Source organism: Centropristis striata, chromosome 6 (genome assembly GCF_030273125.1).
Source record: "Centropristis striata isolate RG_2023a ecotype Rhode Island chromosome 6, C.striata_1.0, whole genome shotgun sequence".
Classification (NCBI taxonomy): Eukaryota; Metazoa; Chordata; class Actinopteri; order Perciformes; family Serranidae; genus Centropristis; species Centropristis striata.
This window is the reverse complement of record NC_081522.1, coordinates 36,818,850-36,837,322: the sequence shown is the minus strand read 5'-3', so window position 1 is coordinate 36,837,322 and position 18,473 is coordinate 36,818,850. Positions and strand designations below refer to the sequence as shown.

At 38.1% G+C, this 18,473-nt stretch overlaps 1 protein-coding gene across 2 annotated transcripts in view; it reads right to left on the bottom strand.

Moving 5' to 3' along the window:
• The window catches only part of mgat4c (mgat4 family member C), a 207,408-nt gene extending 191,340 nt beyond the window's left edge, over nucleotides 1–16,068 (bottom strand). For both annotated transcript variants that reach the window (XM_059335015.1, XM_059335018.1), the window contains exon 1: nucleotides 15,757–16,068. The gene's annotated coding sequence lies outside the window, so the exon portion shown is untranslated. The remainder of the gene's footprint in view (nucleotides 1–15,756) is intronic.
• Nucleotides 16,069–18,473: the final 2,405 nt, after the last annotated feature.

The window sequence follows — 18,473 nt, the reverse complement described above, 5'->3', positions numbered from 1 at the left end:
AAAAACATAAATGTCACACTGTGAAAGCTCCTATAATTGAACTTTAACTGGCTTTCTCAGCTTGTCTACATATCATATATAAATAAAGTTATTACTGTAAATAAAACGAGTGTATTTTCAATAAATAGATGGACTCCAGAGGGTTAATGAACACACTGAATGTTATTTTCAGTGGATCGACAGAAAAATAATCACCAAATATTTTGATAATTTATCATTTAAGTAATTTTTCCTGCAGATGTCGTGGTTAATTTATGTGTTTTGGTTAATTTTACTTTATTAGTCATTCACCTTTGTAACTTATTCATCTTTATGTATGAAATAAGTACTTTTTTTCCAATAGAAAAATGATTCAACTGTGGCCTGTGTTGTTTTGTAGAGTAATCTAAGAAGCAATTTTTTTTTAATTTTCAATTAATAGATGGACTCCAGAGGGTTAAGATACCCATCATAATAACAAAATAAAGTAAAATCCAATAAGAAAAAAAGTATATCCAGATTGGACAGGTTGGTAAATTAAGCTGATAACACCTGGTGTTTTTCTTCTTTCTTGAATATATTTTTGAGTGCAGGACTAAAAGTGCATTCTCATCCTCCGTGGCGATAATAAAACACTGCAGGTTCACACTCTGACTGCAGATTTTAATAATTGACGGACATAAAGGTGATACAAGCAGCCAGGGGAGAGCCTCTCTAAATAATACATCAGCTAAACAATCAGCCAAACTCATAATGACAAACTTCTTGACTTCTGGCAGAGTGTTGAGTAGTCGTCTTTGGCTTCGCTCCAGAAACAACGTCAACGACTCAGCGCTGAATGAATCAGCTGCCGTCTGACAGCTCAGCCTCCACAACACATACATGAAGCGCTGCAGGAGAGTTAACCCTCTGGAGATGACAAAAGCTCCAAATAATCCAGACTTGTTGACTCCATCCAGACTAGAAAACAAAGCAGCGTGGAGCCCTACTGTAAATTTACCTCTAAAGTTCTGGCTGTAAACTCCATGAGGCCAGTTTCAGTTTGATGATGATATACCAAGTAAAACTGGAGACAAGCTCAAATATATTTAGTATAAAATGATAGAACTGGATGGAACCCTCTTATATGTTAGATTTGACACCTTTGTTCACATTTGCAACATTTAAAATTCTTTATTGAGCATGATAGTGTTTTGAAAGTAAAAAAAAGATTCAAAATCACATTTTATGTTGGACTAAAGGACTAAAAAGACACAAAATGATTAAAAAAAAAGACACAAAATGATCAAAAAAGACACAAAATGAGAAGACAGAATGTCAAAAAAACAAAACACAGAAGACACAAAATGACTAAAAAATGACACAAATGACTTAAAAAGACACAAAATTACCAAAAAAAGACACAAAATGATCAAAAAAAGACGGAAAATGATCAAAATAGACACAAAATGAGAAGACAGAATGTCCAAAAAAACCCCACAGAAGACACAAAAAAACACGAAATGACAACAAAAAAAAAAGACACAAAATGACTAAAAAAAGACACAAAATGACCAAAAAATGACCAAAAAAAGACACAAAAAGACACAAAATGACCAAAAAAAGACACAATAAAAGACACAAAATGACCAAAATTGTTACGCTAAACACACAAGACACAAATAAAATAGAGTCCCACTAGAATAAAAACCAGAGTTGATGACAGGATTACACACAATCACAAGATCACATTCATGTTGGTTTTCTTTGTTTCTTTTTGGTTCAAAATGTTGATCCAGTAAGTCAGAATAAAAAATCTATTATTATCAGGTCATATAGGTGAAAAAATATACCAACATGGCATTTAAACATGTTTTAAGTGGTGTATACAGGATTCAGAAATGGACAAAATAGCCCAAAAAGCCTCCATAGAGTTAAAGCCGCGCTCTGTCAGTTAATGGCACAAAGAATTCCCCTCGAAAAAAAAAACCGTTGCGAGCACGGTTTTGAACCCGTCTCAAAGGAAGTCAAAGCGAGGAGCCGAATCAAACGGCGGGGGTAAAAGGGAATTGTTAAAGCTCAGATGAATCACGAGAGGAAGTGCAGCGGATTGAAAAGCCTCCAACAGTTTCATCTATTGTCACACTGAGCATGCATCTATATTTATGGCCAAAATGGCTCTAAAGGGAGAATGCACAAAGGGTGATATGAAGCCATTTGATGGTTTTACTCGACCTTAAGGTGATATGAAATATTCTTTCACAAATCCTCCTTTGAACTAAATGCACTGAGTCAAACTTAAACATCTCAGAATCTCTCGGTGCTGCTTCAGACTCACACGGCTTCTGTTTCACTTTCTCCCAATGAGCAACGCTCGACAAGCAGCTGAGACGATTCAACCAGAACAATGTGGATGAAAATATTCAATTGCTCTCTGAAAAATCATCTGGATTCATCCTCTTAATTCAGATTTGATGTCACACCCTGATTGCAGGTCAAACTAGGGGTGGGCAATATGGCCCTAAAAGATTATTATGATATTTCAGGGTATTTTTGCGATTCCACTAGGACATGGAGTAGCCAGACAGTGTTGCTGTAGCTGGCTAGGGGATTCTGGGGGCAGAATTTTTTTTCATAAAAGCCCAAATTTGGTGCCACACATTCTAATGCCACTATTCCATCATATACACTGAACTTAATCGATGCATTTTTTTTTTTGGCACATTTTTTCCATTGAGATTTGGTCTCTTAACAAATTCTTCCAGTGTGTGATGTTCAGTTTTTTTCTTGTTTTCCTGTTTAGGAGGATTGTTTTCTTGGCGACAGCTAGGGCTGTAAATAGTGTAGTTATGGTGGGATATGTAATTGTATTGATGACATGTCTCCTGAGAGGCTGAGTTGAGGGGATATCATTGCATATTTTAATGAAATATTGTAAAGGAGAATAAGGGTTCTTGTATATTTTATTTAAGGCATCTTATTTTAACAGTCTTCTTGTAAATTATGTGGTGGATTCTGTTAACACACTGTGCTCTTATTTTGAAAGCTGCATTGTTTAGCGATAGGAAGTAATAGTAGCTTTTTGTGATTAACTCAACTTTAATTGTTAGCTAATGTTAGCTCGTTGCTAACAAACGGCATAATGCAACAGTGTGTTTGGACCTCTGACGGCCCAGACAGGTTGCACACGAAGAGATGATGTGGGGACGGGACCGACACAGACAGGTCAGCACGGCAACTTGGTATATTCAGTGTCTCGGAGGAGGACGGAATCGGAGACTGACTGACATGTGACAGACACTCTGCTGAGGCAATGGCAACACAATGCAAAATAACTTGATATTACGAATCGTGTAAATTTAATTTCAGTAGCCTAAAATGTGATGTGTGTTAGGGCAGCAGATAAGACTATGGTGGGCCGCCATGGTCTAAGTAATTAAGGGGTAACCCTTACGCCACTACGGCAACAAGTAGGAATGTTGCCAATATCATGATATGCATTTTTTTACTCATAAAAAAATATATATCGGTATAATCGTGAACGATACGATATGGCACAGCCCTAATTGTAAACCAAAATGTGGACGAAAACACCTAATTGTTCTGAAAAATCAGCTGGATTCATCCTCTTACCTCAGATTCGTGCAATCAGATATCACACCCTGATCGCAGGTCAAATGCTTGTTTCATTTATGTTTCATTGATACCAACCACGTCATGATATTGTGTCAAGAACGGGGTTAAATAACGCCCCAAAGTCCCCCTTCAGAGGCTGTCATGGGTTAAAGATATCTGCATGAAAATGCACTCTATGGTTGGCCTGCTTTATGATGATAACATGCATTTTAAAAGGTAAAAACCACATAGTTTCTCTCATGCATTATTTTTCGCCTATTGCATATGAATATTTCTGCATAATGCATGCATGGGGTCACTAACCAGCCTTTGAATTGCATAAATCAGGTATCACTGCAGAGCTGAGACTCTGTTCACTGGTTCAGGATTGATTTTAAGCTTCTCTTCTTTGTCTATGAAGCCATAAATGGGCCGGCCCCCGAGCTATAACGCAAATCTTTTAACCCCTTATTCTACCTCCAGGTCACTCAGGTCTTCTGATTTTGCTGTTGCAGCAAAGATTGAGGAACAGCACCCCCCCTCCCCCTCCACTGACTCTTAAGTCCAGAATCAAAACATACTTTTATTCTCCAGCGTTTGAGTGTGAATGATTTTGGACTGCAGCCTCTGTTTTCTTTATTTGTCTCTTTGTGCTGTCACGAAAAAATAAAAAAATGTCAAAAAAATCTGCAAGAAATAGTCAAATTATTCTTCAATGACTTGTACGAGGAGAACTTGACTATGACAGCATATTAGGGCATATTAAGTATGAATAAAAATACAAACCTGGGGGGGTAGTTGCAAATTTACTAGATTAAAGTGGCAAATCTACAAGAAAAAAAGTTGCAGATTTAAGAGATTTAAAGTAGCAAATCTGCGTGAAAAAAGTTGCAGATTTAAGAGATTTAAAGTGGCAAATCTGCTCAAGAAAAGTTACAGATTTAAGAGATTTAAAGTGGCAAATCTGCGTGAAAAAAGTTGCAGATTTAAGAGATTTAAAGTGGCAAATCTGCGTGAAAAAAGTTGCAGATTTAAGAGTTTTAAAGTGGCAAATCTGCGTGAAAAAAGTTGCAGATTTAAGAGATTTAAAGTGGCAAATCTGTGTGAAAAAAGTTGCAGATTTAAGAGATTTAAAGTGGCAAATCTGCTCGAAAAAAGTTGCAGATTTAAGAGATTTAAAGTGCCAAATCTGTGTGAAGAAAGTAGCAGATTTAAGAGATTTAAAGTGGCAAATCTGCGTGAAAAAAGTTGCAGATTTAAGAGATTTAAAGTGGCAAATCTGCTCGAAAAAAGTTGCAGATTTAAGAGATTTAAAGTGCCAAATCTGTGTGAAGAAAGTAGCAGATTTAAGAGATTTAAAGTGGCAAATCTGCGTGAAAAAGTTGCAGATTTAAGAGAAAAAAGTGGGGAAAAAAGCAACTTTTTTCTCCCAGATTCACCACTTTAAATCTCATAAATCTGCAACTTTTTTTCTCGTAGATTTGCCGCTTTAATCTCGTAAACTTTTTTCTCAAAATATTACTTAATATTTTGGGTTTTTTTTACACATTTTGGCAGTATGTTATATCCTCCAATATTCTCTCGGGTTGAAATTTGGAATTTGCAAGTATTTCAATTTCAAAGAGTGGCCTATTAAGGGTTAAGAAGACCCAGAAGAGTCCTGAGCTCCCCTGAAAACAACAACATTGATCTGATCTGAAACATTAATAACATCTGATGCTGATGATATCAGAAATACAACAGTTTCCATGCAGCTCGGCCTGGTGAGAGCGACTGACTTTATCTCCTGTCAGTAATCACTGAATGATCTGAACGTGTGCAGCCTGTTTTCATGTATCACGGCTAATAGGCTGCTTTCATGTGCCGTTCTGTTCGTCTGTGTGTAATTGCCGTGCTGGTGCCTTCAGTTCAGCAGCCTCGCTCATCATTTCTGTCCCTGCATAAACAGCTGAGCGTCCCCTCTGTCCATCAGCAGCCAGGATATGACTGTTGTTAACTTGCATTGTAGCAAAATCCGTGTAAGTTTGAGTGATTCCGTGGCTATTTCACGGATTCCTGTGAGACCAGGTTGATTCTAATAAAGAATTGGAAGTGATAGCTTTTACCTCAGTTATTGCTAAACGTCACCTCCTTCTGAACTGAAAAATACACAACAGCTCCTTCCGGCACACAATGGGTTAAAAAGGCTATGTCCTTTTTAAAAGTAGAGAAAGTTAGATATTCAAGAAGGGGAAACTTGAGCAAATTCTACAATAAATGGCACTCCTTTCTTCTTTTTTTTTTATTTTCTTTTTTTTATTTCCTCCTCTTTCCCCTCTCTCTTTTACTATTATTTATGTATTTTATCTGTTATGTTCATGTGGTCAGTTTATTCAAATATATATATATATATATATATATATATATATATATATATATATATATATGTATATATATATATATATATATATTCATTCTAAAGACTATGTCTAAATATTTAAATATTGTATAGTTTATTTGGTTTCGTTTAATGTGACCGTTTCGACTGTTTAATGTCGATGTAGGTATGCCCCTCTGTTGTTTTTTGTATACACATCAATAAAAATATGAAACACAAAAGAATCCTTTGGAATAAAAAAGTACGAAGCATGCTTCAATAGCATTTTAGTGCCTCATGCAATGACAAATCAGTTATGCAGAAACATCATTTCTAAGTCAGTGAGTGGTGAGTTGTGTTATTCTATCTTTTTGAAATACTCTCTCTCTTTCTCTCCCCAACTGGAGCTGTCCATGGTCCTGGTCACGGTTTATTATGGCCTCCATAAAACCTATTGGTACAAACTGAATTGCTGAATTGTTGCAAGAGAAATACAGTAAGAATTCCAAGCATTTACAAGCACTTTATCCAAATTCCAACCACTTTTTAAACCTTGAAAATACATTTAAATTCAAGCATTTTCAAGGATTTCAAGCACCCGTACGAACCCTGCTATTAGTAATTACTTATTGGATACTTTCAAAGTGACATGAAAAATTATTAAATTCTCAAAAGTATGCTGAAAAAAACAACTTTAGTAACTTTTTAATTCCATAATAAAACGCTGCATCATTACTAACCAATCTAGTGGTTAGTAATGGTCTAGTGGGACTCTATTTTATTTGTTTCTTCTGTGTTTAGTCTTCTCATTTTGTGTCTTTTTTTGTAATTTTGTGTATTTTTTTTTAATTTTGTGTCTTTTTTATTAATTTTGTGTCTTTTTTTAGTCATTTTGTGTCTTTTTTAGTCCTTTAGTCCAACATAAAATGTGATTTTGAATCTTTTTTTTAACTTTCTAAACACTATCATGCTCAATAAAGAATTTGAAATGTAGCAAATGTGAACAAAGGTTGCAAATCTAACATATAAGAGGGTTCCATCCAGTTCTATCATTTTATACTAAATATATTTGAGCTTGTCTCCAGTTTTACTTGGTATATCATCATCAAACTGAAACTGGCCTCATGGAGTTTACAGCCAGAACTTTAGAGGTAAATTTACAGTAGGGCTCCACGCTGCTTTGTTTTCTAGTCTGGATGGAGTCAACAAGTCTGGATTATTTGGAGCTTTTGGAGACTCCACAGGGTTAAGGAGTTTAGTGAAGTGTTTTTATCCTTAGGACAAATGGTGCCTACAGAAAGTTAAGACAACTTAAGGGTTAATATGCAACAAACAGCAGGAAACAAACAGTCCATCTACAGTCTGCGAAGAAGTAAACATTATTTCTTTTAGCACAAACTGATCTATCTGCGGGGGCTGACAGCTGTCAGCTGCTATTAGCGGCTGTTACTTACTTACTTACAGTAATGTACCTTCCATTGTAGAAGGCTTATCTGAGTGAAAATCGAGGTAAAAGTGGAAGAAAATGGACCCACGGCAGGTTCAGCAAGACATTATTTTCCACTGATGATGCACATCATTAGAGAAAAGTTCTAGAAGTTTCTGCACAAACTTGGACAACAACAGATGCCGGCATTCAAGGTGAACTGGATGAAAAGACGCCGGGTGCCTGGCTACAACTGGTTCTGTCTTCCTGCAGCAGAAGCAAACATTATGTTGAGCATATGTGGGGGTGAGAGCCCTCCTCTTCCCGCTCTTAATAAACATGATATTCAAGCTTTGCGCGATGCTCAGTGAACCAGCTAAGCACTTGACGGCAACATCAATGCATCTCCGAGTGCATGAATATACAGTCTGGATTCATGAGCTGCTTCCTCTAGAAACTTGGCATCGGTGCTGAAGATGCTGTAAGTACGGTCCATTCTTCCACCCGTTCAGCCGGGCAGGAAGTTAGTCATATACTCATTCAGTCACTCTGCGCGGGGGGGTGGGGGGGTCAAATTGACCACATAATGAAAAAAAATGAGCAAAAAAGGAAACAAAATGACCAAAAACGACACAAATTGACCACAAAATTATCTAAAAAAGACACAAAATGACCAAAAAAAACCCAAAATTACCCAAAAAATAATCGATTGACCACAAAAAAAAAAAAAGACAAAAAAAGGGAAACAAAATGACCAAAAAAACACAAAATTACGCAATGCAACATGGGACTTTTCCAGAACTTTGAAATCATCACCAAAATAAGACACAGAGTGACCAAAAAAAGACACAAAATGACACAAAAGGACCAAAAAAGTCACAAAATGACCAAAAAAGACACAAAATGACTTAAAAAAAGACACAAAATGAGAATATTTGTGGGAGTGTCGCAATGCATCATGGGACTTTTTCAGAACTTTGAAATCATGGCGGAAGACGACTATAGCGGAGGGAGCTCAGATATAACAGCTCTCAAATACTTTTTGAATTTCATTTCTATCTGCTACAAAGGCTGAAAAATCTATTATTTAGTAGGAAGAGTTGACACTTCTGATGAATTTCCAGAAAAAGTTTTAGGGGCTTATTTAAGTTTTACAGGCATTTTTTACAGGCCACAGTTTTTCATCATCACTACCACAGGGCCACATATAGGACCATGCACTTAACCAGATATGATGAAACTGCAATTTTAAATATGTTTACAGTGCAGTAGCTTAACATATTTCATGCTCAAATGCATGTATAACAGTATAAATAGGAATACAAAAGGTTTGAAGCAAATAAAAAATAACCACTTACTGTGATTTCTTTTTTTTTCAGTGCAAGAACAGCAGACCAACATTAATTGCAAGAAGTAATTTTGTGCATTTTTACACTGCACTTTTAAGATAAGAAAAAAAGATTTAAAATCATATTTTATCTTGGACTAAAGGACCAAAGAAGACACAAAATGACCCCAAAAAAGACACAAAATAACTAAGAAAGACACAAAAAAGACACAAAATTACCAAAAAAAGACACAAAATGACCAAAAAAGAAAGACACAAAAACATTTTAAATGCATGTATAACAGTATAAATAGGAATACAAAAGGTTTGAAGCAAATAAAAAATAACCACTTACTGTGATTTCTTTTTTTTTTTATCAGTGTAAGAACAGCAGACCAACATTAATTGCAAGCAGTGATTTTGTGCATTTTTACACTGCACTTTTAAGATTTCATGCTCAAATGCATGTAGTTGTACTGAGGGCCACTTCAAGTGAAGGTGCAGGCCGGATGCGGCCCCCGGGCCTCCTGTTGCCCATCCTTGTATAAAACAATCTGAGTGGGTCCATTCTGCAGAAAGACTACTTTTACTTTTGATACTTTAAGTACATTTTGATGCTGATACTTTTGTACTTTTAAGCCCTGCTTATCCTGCTGCCCCCGCGACCCGGCCCTTCTAACAGTCTGAGTCCGCCACTGCTTTTTTTAAGATTTCTCCACCACAGACCGGAGCTCAGATCCACTGTCAGCGCAGCAGCCTGACGCTCACGCATCACTTCCTCCGTGTCACGGCAGAGCTCGCCGGCTGCCCAATAGATTCCAGCTGCCGAGACACTCGCGACCCGCGCCACCTCGGATAATCAACATGGTAAGACACCGGGGGCAGGGGTACGGTCAAGAGGCAGGCCGACAATTATTTGTGGCATTTGTCTAACCTTTCACGGGAAAAAAAATCAAGTGAGTGCGCGGACTAGCTGAGTGGATGCTGCTGCAATCATCAGCTCCCAGCAGCTGAAAGTTCAGTGCATCTTACACTCTGAGAAATGTCTTTTTCTATAAACAACCTGCTGATGGGGAGAAATTGTTTCGGCATTTTCAAGTGCAGTTCTAATGTGAAGCTGTTCTTGAAAATTATTTTGAACCCTCTGAACCCCAACGAGCTTTCAGACCGTTTTTTCCCCTCTTTTTATATTTGATTCACTGTGGCCTTGTACTTCCCCACAATAAATAAATCTATATACATCTATAAGTCCTGCTGCTCTATGGAATCAGCACAATCATGGCTAGAAGTGAGAACCACTCAACATGTCTTTTGTGCAAAAATAACAGTTAGAATGACAGAAATCACATAAAAAAGAAAAACGCAAGTTGAATTTTTCTCAGAAAAATGGAATAAAATTGAAGGAATTATTGTATAAAAAATTGTCTCCACATATTGTACAAATTAAAGTATTTTCATGTTTCCAGCCTCTCCTGTCCTCTCCTCTCAGCTCTGTGTAAACAGCCTCTCCTGTCCTGTCCTGTCCTCTCCTCTCGGCTCTGTGTAAACAGCCTCTCCTGTCCTTTCCTCTCTGCTCTGTGTAAACACCCTCTCCTGTCCTCTCCTCTCAGCTCTGTGTAAACAGCCTCTCCTGTCCTTTCCTCTCAGCTCTGTGTAAACACCCTCTCCTGTCCTCTCCTCTCAGCTCTGTGTAAACAGCCTCTCCTGTCCTTTCCTCTCAGCTCTGTGTAAACAGCCTCTCCTGTCCTCTCCTCTCAGCTCTGTGTAAACAGCCTCTCCTGTCCTTTCCTCTCAGCTCTGTGTAAACACCCTCTCCTGTCCTCTCCTCTCAGCTCTGTGTAAACAGCCTCTCCTGCCCTCTCCTCTCTGCTCTGTGTAAACAGCCTCTCCTGTCCTCTCCTCTCTGCTCTGTGTAAAAACAGCCTCTCCTGTCCTGTCCTCTCCTCTCTGCTCTGTGTAAACAGCCTCTCCTGTCCTCTCCTCTCCACTCTGCTCTGTGTAAACAGCCTCTCCTGTCCTCTCCTCTCAGTTCTGTGTAAACAGATTCTGAGTGAATATTTGTCAGGTCTCAGCAGAATCAATCATGTCTTCACAGTGTCTCTGGGGAGCAGAATTTAATGTTTTTAACAGGATCTGGTTTGTGAAAACACTTTTTTTTATTTTTTGAGACATGAAGAATAAAGTGATTTTGTCAGAAATATCCCAATTCTAAGCTTCACTTTTGGTTACATTTTTCTTACAGAAATGTTTCTAGCCTATGATCCGTTCAAGGAAGTTCAAATTCAAACGATAATGACTCTTTTTATATTTCTTTCTGTGATAAATTGTGTTTTTGGAGCTGTTTCACAGAAACATTCGGGGTTCAGAGGGTTAACAAGTTGAAAATGGAGTGAGAGTGAAAACCCTACTGACAAAGTTTGGAAGATAAACAAGATTTAACAGCATAAACGTCTCGCTAAGATGGACAGTTTTTATTTATCTCTTCTACATAAAATGTCTGTGTTAACTGTGACAAGGAAGCAGGAAAAAAAAAGCTGCATGTAATTCCATCCGAAAAGTAAGACGGATTAGAGTTCTTGAGGTTTACGTTCTGGCTGATCACACAGGGTCAATGGAAGCCTCGGCTTCCTTTTGACAAAAAATGACTTTATTTAAATGACTTGTACAGTATGAATGAATGCAAAACCATGACTCATTTTATTTAAGAGTCTAGTCATTTTTTATTTATTTTTTTAGCTGAGAGATTAAGTCCACAGCAGCTGTGACTGTGTCCAGAGTTACTGCAGCTGACAGTAGCAGCTCCTCTGTGCACAGAGTGGACATAAGGAGAGATTGTGATTCTCCTCAGTGTGTCAGAGTCCACTGGACTCATGTCTCAGGTGCGCCTCTTTTTCCGCTCCACTGTTTTTACACACCTGGTCTGCTTTCTGCTGGCTCGCCTCTCCGGAGGGAGGAATCCATACGTGCATACATATCATATTTAATGCCAATGTCTTCATGTGTTACACTGCAAAAAAGCCAACTTGTATTTTTTGGCCTAAAACAGTGATTTAAGTTGGTAAAACTTGGAAATATAAATTATTGACATTTAGGGTAATAATGTAAGTTAGCACAACAAAGCAAGCCAGTTGTCTGCTCAAAAACAAGTTGGTGAGTTGTTGTTACTTATATCTTTAAGTTGGGGTTCACAACAAGGGACAATAGTTCTGATAAGTCTTATTTCTTTGTTGTGAAATGCGGGAAAAAGGTGAAATTCATTAGCGAAAGCTAGTGGCTAACTGATGCTAGCAGCTTACTGATGCTAGATGCTAGCGGCTAACTGATGCTAGTGGCTTACTGATGGTAGCGGCTTACTGATGCTAGCGGCTAACTGATGCTAGCGGCTAACTGATGTTAGTGGCTTACTGATGCTAGCGGCTAACTGATGCTAGCGGCGCTGCTTGTTACAGCTACAAGAGTAGCCATTAGCGTATCAATGCTAAGTCAACATTGTGGACGCAACATTAGCTGACATTTAATAGCGGCGTTACAATTGTGCCAATTCAGCACATTGCAGAAGTTAGCAGAAGTAAGGATTAAAAGTTATTACAATGTAAAATTATAAGTTAGTACAACTTACAGTTGAGTTGACAAAAATCTGAATTCAGAGTTGAGCAGACTCAAAAACTAAACTTAAAATTTTATCGAAGTTTGTTGCCTTGAAATTTTGAGTTCACCCAACTTTTCTTGTTTTGCAGTGTAAAGATCATGATTTGAATGCACAAACAGTGTTGTGTTTGCTAATTTCCCAACAATGTACAAGCATGTGATGGGCATGTATGGAAGGAAAATATACCTTTTTTTATCCTTAAGTAAATCAGGTGTTCCAGTGGTAAAATATTCTCACCCACTGCTGCTAAAAACTCTTTAAGTACATTGTGATACTGATACTTTTGAACTTTTACTTGTAGTGGAGTGTGGCTGGGGGGAGGGGCGCCTGGAATGCCCTGCTTATCCTGCTGCCCCCGCGACCCGGCCCCGGATAAGCGGACGAGAATGGATGGATGGATGGATTGGTATTAATACTTTTCCTGCAGTAAAGGCTCTGAATACTTCTCCCATCACTGATTATGTGCATCAGTCTGCAGAGCTATAGTGTATATATTCTGCATGCTGCTTTGTGCTCGGCAGCCCGGCCCCCTGCACCGTGACGCTTCAGTACGAATACCAAACCATTACAGCTCTAATCCTTTATTTTCCTGCTCACAATTATGCCTCTGAATGCTGCACTTGAATGGACTGTTATACAGAACCATGTAGCCACGGAGGGCTGGTGGTGCCTATTTTTGTTACGAAGAATCACAATATAACACATTACATAATCAGGAATTTTCTACTCCACAAATCTCTTTTTATAACCCTGTCGAGGTGCCCGAACTATTTTCTGTTTTCTGTTGTGGGGATTGTCTGTGTTGAGGCCTCGCTGCACATTTTCGAGAACTAAATAATAAAAATGCAGCACAACAGAGAGTTTTCTCGACAGCACGGAGACGCTTTAACTGACTTGTGTACCTCTTCAATCTGTCAGCGGAAATAAATTCATTCCAATTAACAGTTGTTTCCCACAGTGCGCTGGTAACAAGCTGAGGCTCATAGAGGGAGCCTCGGCCCTCGGTGACCCCTAATGAGCCAGCAGCCTCCTGCCAGAGGAAGCCCGAGCTGCTGAACTTGTAATGAGCTGCTGTTTTGCTACGGGCCTTTCAGATGAGCCATGGAGCTGTCATTGGCACCGCAGGACACGGGAGAGGCTCCGACGATGATGCAATTCTTTGACTTTAACCCTTTATCGGGCAAAGAACACTGTCATAAATTATTCAGCAGTCATTTCATTTTACGTAATATATTTGATCGAATGTGTTGAATATAAATGCGTCCTTGATTTTGAGGCAGTTGTTTAACCCATTTAGGCCTAAAACGGCTGGAAAAAATGCCTGTAAAACCTTTGGGCGATTTTGAAATAAGTTTTTTTTTAGTAATTGTTTGACTTTTTTTGGTAATTTTGTGTCTTTTTTGGGTAATTCTGTGTCGTTTTTGGTCATTTTGTGTCTTTTTTTGATCATTTTGTGTCTTTTTTGGCAATTCTGTGTCTTTTTTGGTCATTTTGTGTAGTTTTTGGTAATTCTGTGGGGTTTTATTTGGTAATGTTGTGTCTTTTTTGGTAATTCTGTGTCTTTTTTAATAATTTTGTGTCTTTTTTGGGTAATTCTGTGTCTCTAATTGACAGGCACTTCCTGTTAATTTGTTATTAACTCAACTTGTAACATAGTTAGATTTAATTAATAATATTGCCTGCAATCTATTGCCTCAATTTTGTTGAGTAGCTATTGTTTATCTTTTTTTACAGTGAACTATATTTGGTAACTTCAGTGGATATCTAAATGAGGTCCCCATGTCTCTCTGTTTGTTCGTAGAACCACATAAATTACTTCCAGCTGATCAGCAAAGATCAGACTACGTCACAGACAGTGACACCATGACATCTGACCAATCAGTATGATAATAATATAATAATATTAACTTTATTGGCCTTGATCTCCAATGTAAAAATAAAAAATTTAGACCAGGTCAAGACTATGCAATTACTGCGGTCTGCTTTGGTTTAAAGTTGGATTTTGTAGTTACTGCTATTTTTATATCATTATTTCTCTGAAATAAAGCAAAATTAAAATCTAAAACTTTGTCTCAAGATAAAACAGACATCAAGGAGTTCATTTTTAGTCATAACTCAATTTCGACCAAAAATGTAGTTACTGCAGTCAGGCTTTGTAGGGCAGTAAAGGGAGGCACATCATCAAAAACATGGGCTTTTTCGTAAAGGTACCACCCTTCAAAAAAGTATGTTTAACCCGTTATCGGGCGAAGAACTATATTTGGTTACGAGAAAAAAATGTGGGAAAAAGCTACTTTTTTCTCGCAGATTCACCACTTTAAATCCACTTTAAAATAAATTTATCGTCAGTAGAATTCCTTTTTATATTGTGCAAATCACAGAAGCTGGAGATGTGGATCTAAAACTCTGCAATGTGCTGCTGTTTTGTGCAGTTCCTGTGCAGATGTGTTGTTCTTTTTCAAACAGCTGCACTTGTGATATTCGGAGATGGAGTCAGCCAGGGACTGAGGACGAGCCCTACAGGCAAATGATGTTCTGTTTGTGGGATGCATGCTGCTCTGGCTTACCATGCCGCTGCAGCTAATGCATTCTGATTTCCTAATATTTCTTCAAATAAACATATACTTATTTCATTCATGCAAAGTCAAAAAAGCAGGAAAAAAAAGCAGTCAAGAGGTCTGATCAGCTACGGTTTGTTTTCAAAATTGCTTGTTTTGAGTCCAAAAGTTTTGAATTTATTATGACAGAAACATACAAATCCTCACATATTTAGTGTTTTTAATAAACATATACTTATTTCATTTATGCAAAGTAAAAAAAAGCAGTCAAGAGGTCTGATCAGCCACGGTTTGTTTTCAAAATTGCTTGTTTGAGTCCAAAAGTTTCGAATTTATTATTCCAGAAACATGCAAATCGTCATATTTTTTGTGTTTTATATATATGTATAAATCAGCACAAGCTCTGTTGTTTTCCTATATTTAAAAACTGACTTGACTTGACTACTAATAGACTAATGCACAAAGTCATATCACCCAGTTTGACACTGACCTCATATGTCACATCACATATATTTATGTTGATGTGATCTAAACAATGCCTCCTGCTGTTTACGTTTCAGTCAGTGGAGCTCTAATGTGCTTAAAGACATAGTTGCTCTGCTTCTCCTGGTTGCTGGTTGGACAAAAAAAATGGTATGCATGCTCTGTGATTGTGCATTTATTCCTGATGTGATCACACACAGAGACGCACACACACACACATGCTGTGACGCCAGGCTGCAAAGTTAGGACTTTGGCTCCTTGGGCTCCACTGCAGAGCTCGATAAGACCCAGAACAAGCGTACAGTTATCAGTCTAACCACGTGGCCCTTACCTGCGAGTCCTTCAGCATTAACCATCACCCCCCAACATCACATCAGCACTCACCTCCACATCGGCGCACACTGCGGGGGTCCAGATGCAGGTGTGAGCTCTCCTGATCGGCCCCTGATCGGCTCCTGATCGGCTCGGTCAGCAGCTCCGACGCGCTTCGCGATCTCCACCGCCACAGCCCGGGCACGCAGGAAAGCGAGCAGGCACTGAAAATTTTCTGCAGCGGCTGCTGATGCACCTCCGCGCTATTTGTCTCCCCTTCTCTCTCTCTCTTTCTATCTCTCTTTCTCTCGTGCGTTTTCTCTCTTTGTCTTCAGCTCTTACGCAAGACAAACTTTAAGGATTTCATGGGGCATTTCTCGCTGTCGAGACAGCAGCTGCCACATCCCCACGGTACCGTGACTGTTGCTGCTGCTGCGCTCCGGTCTGCTCTCTCCTCTGCTCCTCCCGGCAGCAGCAGCAGCAGCAGCGGGCGGGCGGGAGGGCGGTGCGTCTGGATTCGTGCGCTCCAGCGGTGCATGCGTGGCACGGACGGTCAGATCCCTGGATTCACCTGTCATCACAAGACAAAGCGCATCCTATTTCAAACACAGCCCGAGATAAGACTCTCTCGAAGGCTGTAACCCCCTCAAACAGGGCCGCTGATAAGATTTTAGGGGAACAATTCCTGCTCCAAATAAAAAAAAAAAGGGTGCACGTTTATCCATTTATCCCCCTTTCTGGGCTTTGAAAGGCGTGCAGGTGTTTTAGGATGCTCTGGGTTTGCAGGAAGTCACTGACAGATTCTATAAAGTTAGAAGATAGCTGCCCAAACTTTTATGTCAAAAAATCAATCCAGACCTAATAGAGGTCTGGAGAACTTAATAGAGGTTTCATCCCACGGAGCCTTTTCAAAGGCTTTTGTTGCCTTTCTGTACTGTCGGAGGGGAGATAACAGGGAGAGTGAAATTGAACCAGCCTTCATTTTGGCGGGGACCTCTCAGAAACCTCTCCAGGACCCCGGACCCCGGATTAGAAGGCCCTGTCCTCAGACGTTTTTCTCTTTTTTTTTCTTATTTTTGTTCAGAGAGAGATGTTTTCTACTAGACCACATACTAGTGGTCAAATAAAGAGCAAATAAAATGAAATACAATACGTTTTCTGTGTTTTTATGTCTTTCTGTAAAATCCTTTCTTACTCAATTAACCTACTTTTACCTAACCCTGTCACAATAATTAGAATATGGACTTATTTTATGATATATGGACATGAGCAGGATAATTGTGTCTGACCTCGATATCTCTTGTTGTGTTTCCTGCAGGTATATTGACTTAACCCTCTGGAGTCTCCAAAAGCACCAAATCCAGACTTGTTGACTCCATCCAGACTAGAAAACAAAGCAGCGTGGAGCCCTACTGTAAATTTGCCTCTAAAGTTCTGGCTGTAAACTCCATGAGGCCAGTTTCAGTTTGATGATGATATACCAAGTAAAACTGGAGACAAGCTCAAATATATTTAGTATAAAATGATAGAACTGGATGGAACCCTCCTTTATGTTAGATTTGACACCTTTGTTCACATTTGCAACATTTTAAATTCTTTATTGAGCATGATAGTGTTTTGAAAGTAAAAAAAAAAGATTCAAAAAATGTTTTATGTTGGACTAAAGAACTAAAAAAGACACAAAATGACTAAAAAAATACACACAATGACTAAAAAAAAGACAAAATGACTAAAAAAGACAACAAAAGACACAAAATGACTTAAAAAAGACACAAAATGACCCAAAAAAGACACAAAATGACCCAAAAAAAGACAACAAAAGACACAAAATGACCAAAAAAAAAGACACAAAATGACCAAAAAAAGACAAAATGACTAAAAAAAGACAAAATAACTAAAAAAGACAACAAAAGACTCAAAATGACTGAAAAAAGACACAAAAAGAAAAAAAAAAGACACAAAATGACCAAAATTGTTATGCTAAACACTCAAGACACAAATAAAATAGAGTCCCACGAGAATAAAAACCAGAGTTGATGACAGGATCAAACACAATCACAAGATGGTTTTTCTTTGTTTCTTTTTGGTTCAAAATGTTGATCACTAAGTCACAATAAAAAATAAATAATTATTAGGTCATATAGATGCGATTGTGCTGAAAAAAATATATACCAACATGGCATTTAAACATTTTTTAAGCTGTGTATACAGGCAGTATGAAAAGGATAAGAAAATGGACAAAATCGCAATATAGAGTTAATAATGTCAGCAACACTTTATCCAACATGATGTTTGACAAACAGCAGGTTTTACGACTATTATAAGACCGGTTTCTACTCTCTTCTTGTATTTCTTTCGGATAATTTAATATTAGGATAAGGATTAGAAGTTAGTTGCTCTTTGAAAGGGTTTACCTGCATTACAAGCCTATGTCACATATATTGGTCGTAAAATAGACAATAATATCGTTTATCGCAATAATTTCTGGGACAGTATATCGTCTAACAAATATAGTTATTGTGACAGGCCTACTTTTTCATGCAAAACTTGATATAAGAGCATCTTCTCCCTCTTTCACTCTGTCTCTACCATTGTCCAATGAAGCCCAAAAAGGCCCAAAAATAATTAAGAAAACTTGATATTAAACTTATTTTGAGCCTCCAAAATAACTGGAAAATATCTGATGCAACAAACTTTTATAATATCATTATATCAGCGGCATAAATTGGTCTTAAAATGACAATATATCGTTTATCGCAATAAATTCTGGTACAATAAATCATCAGGCC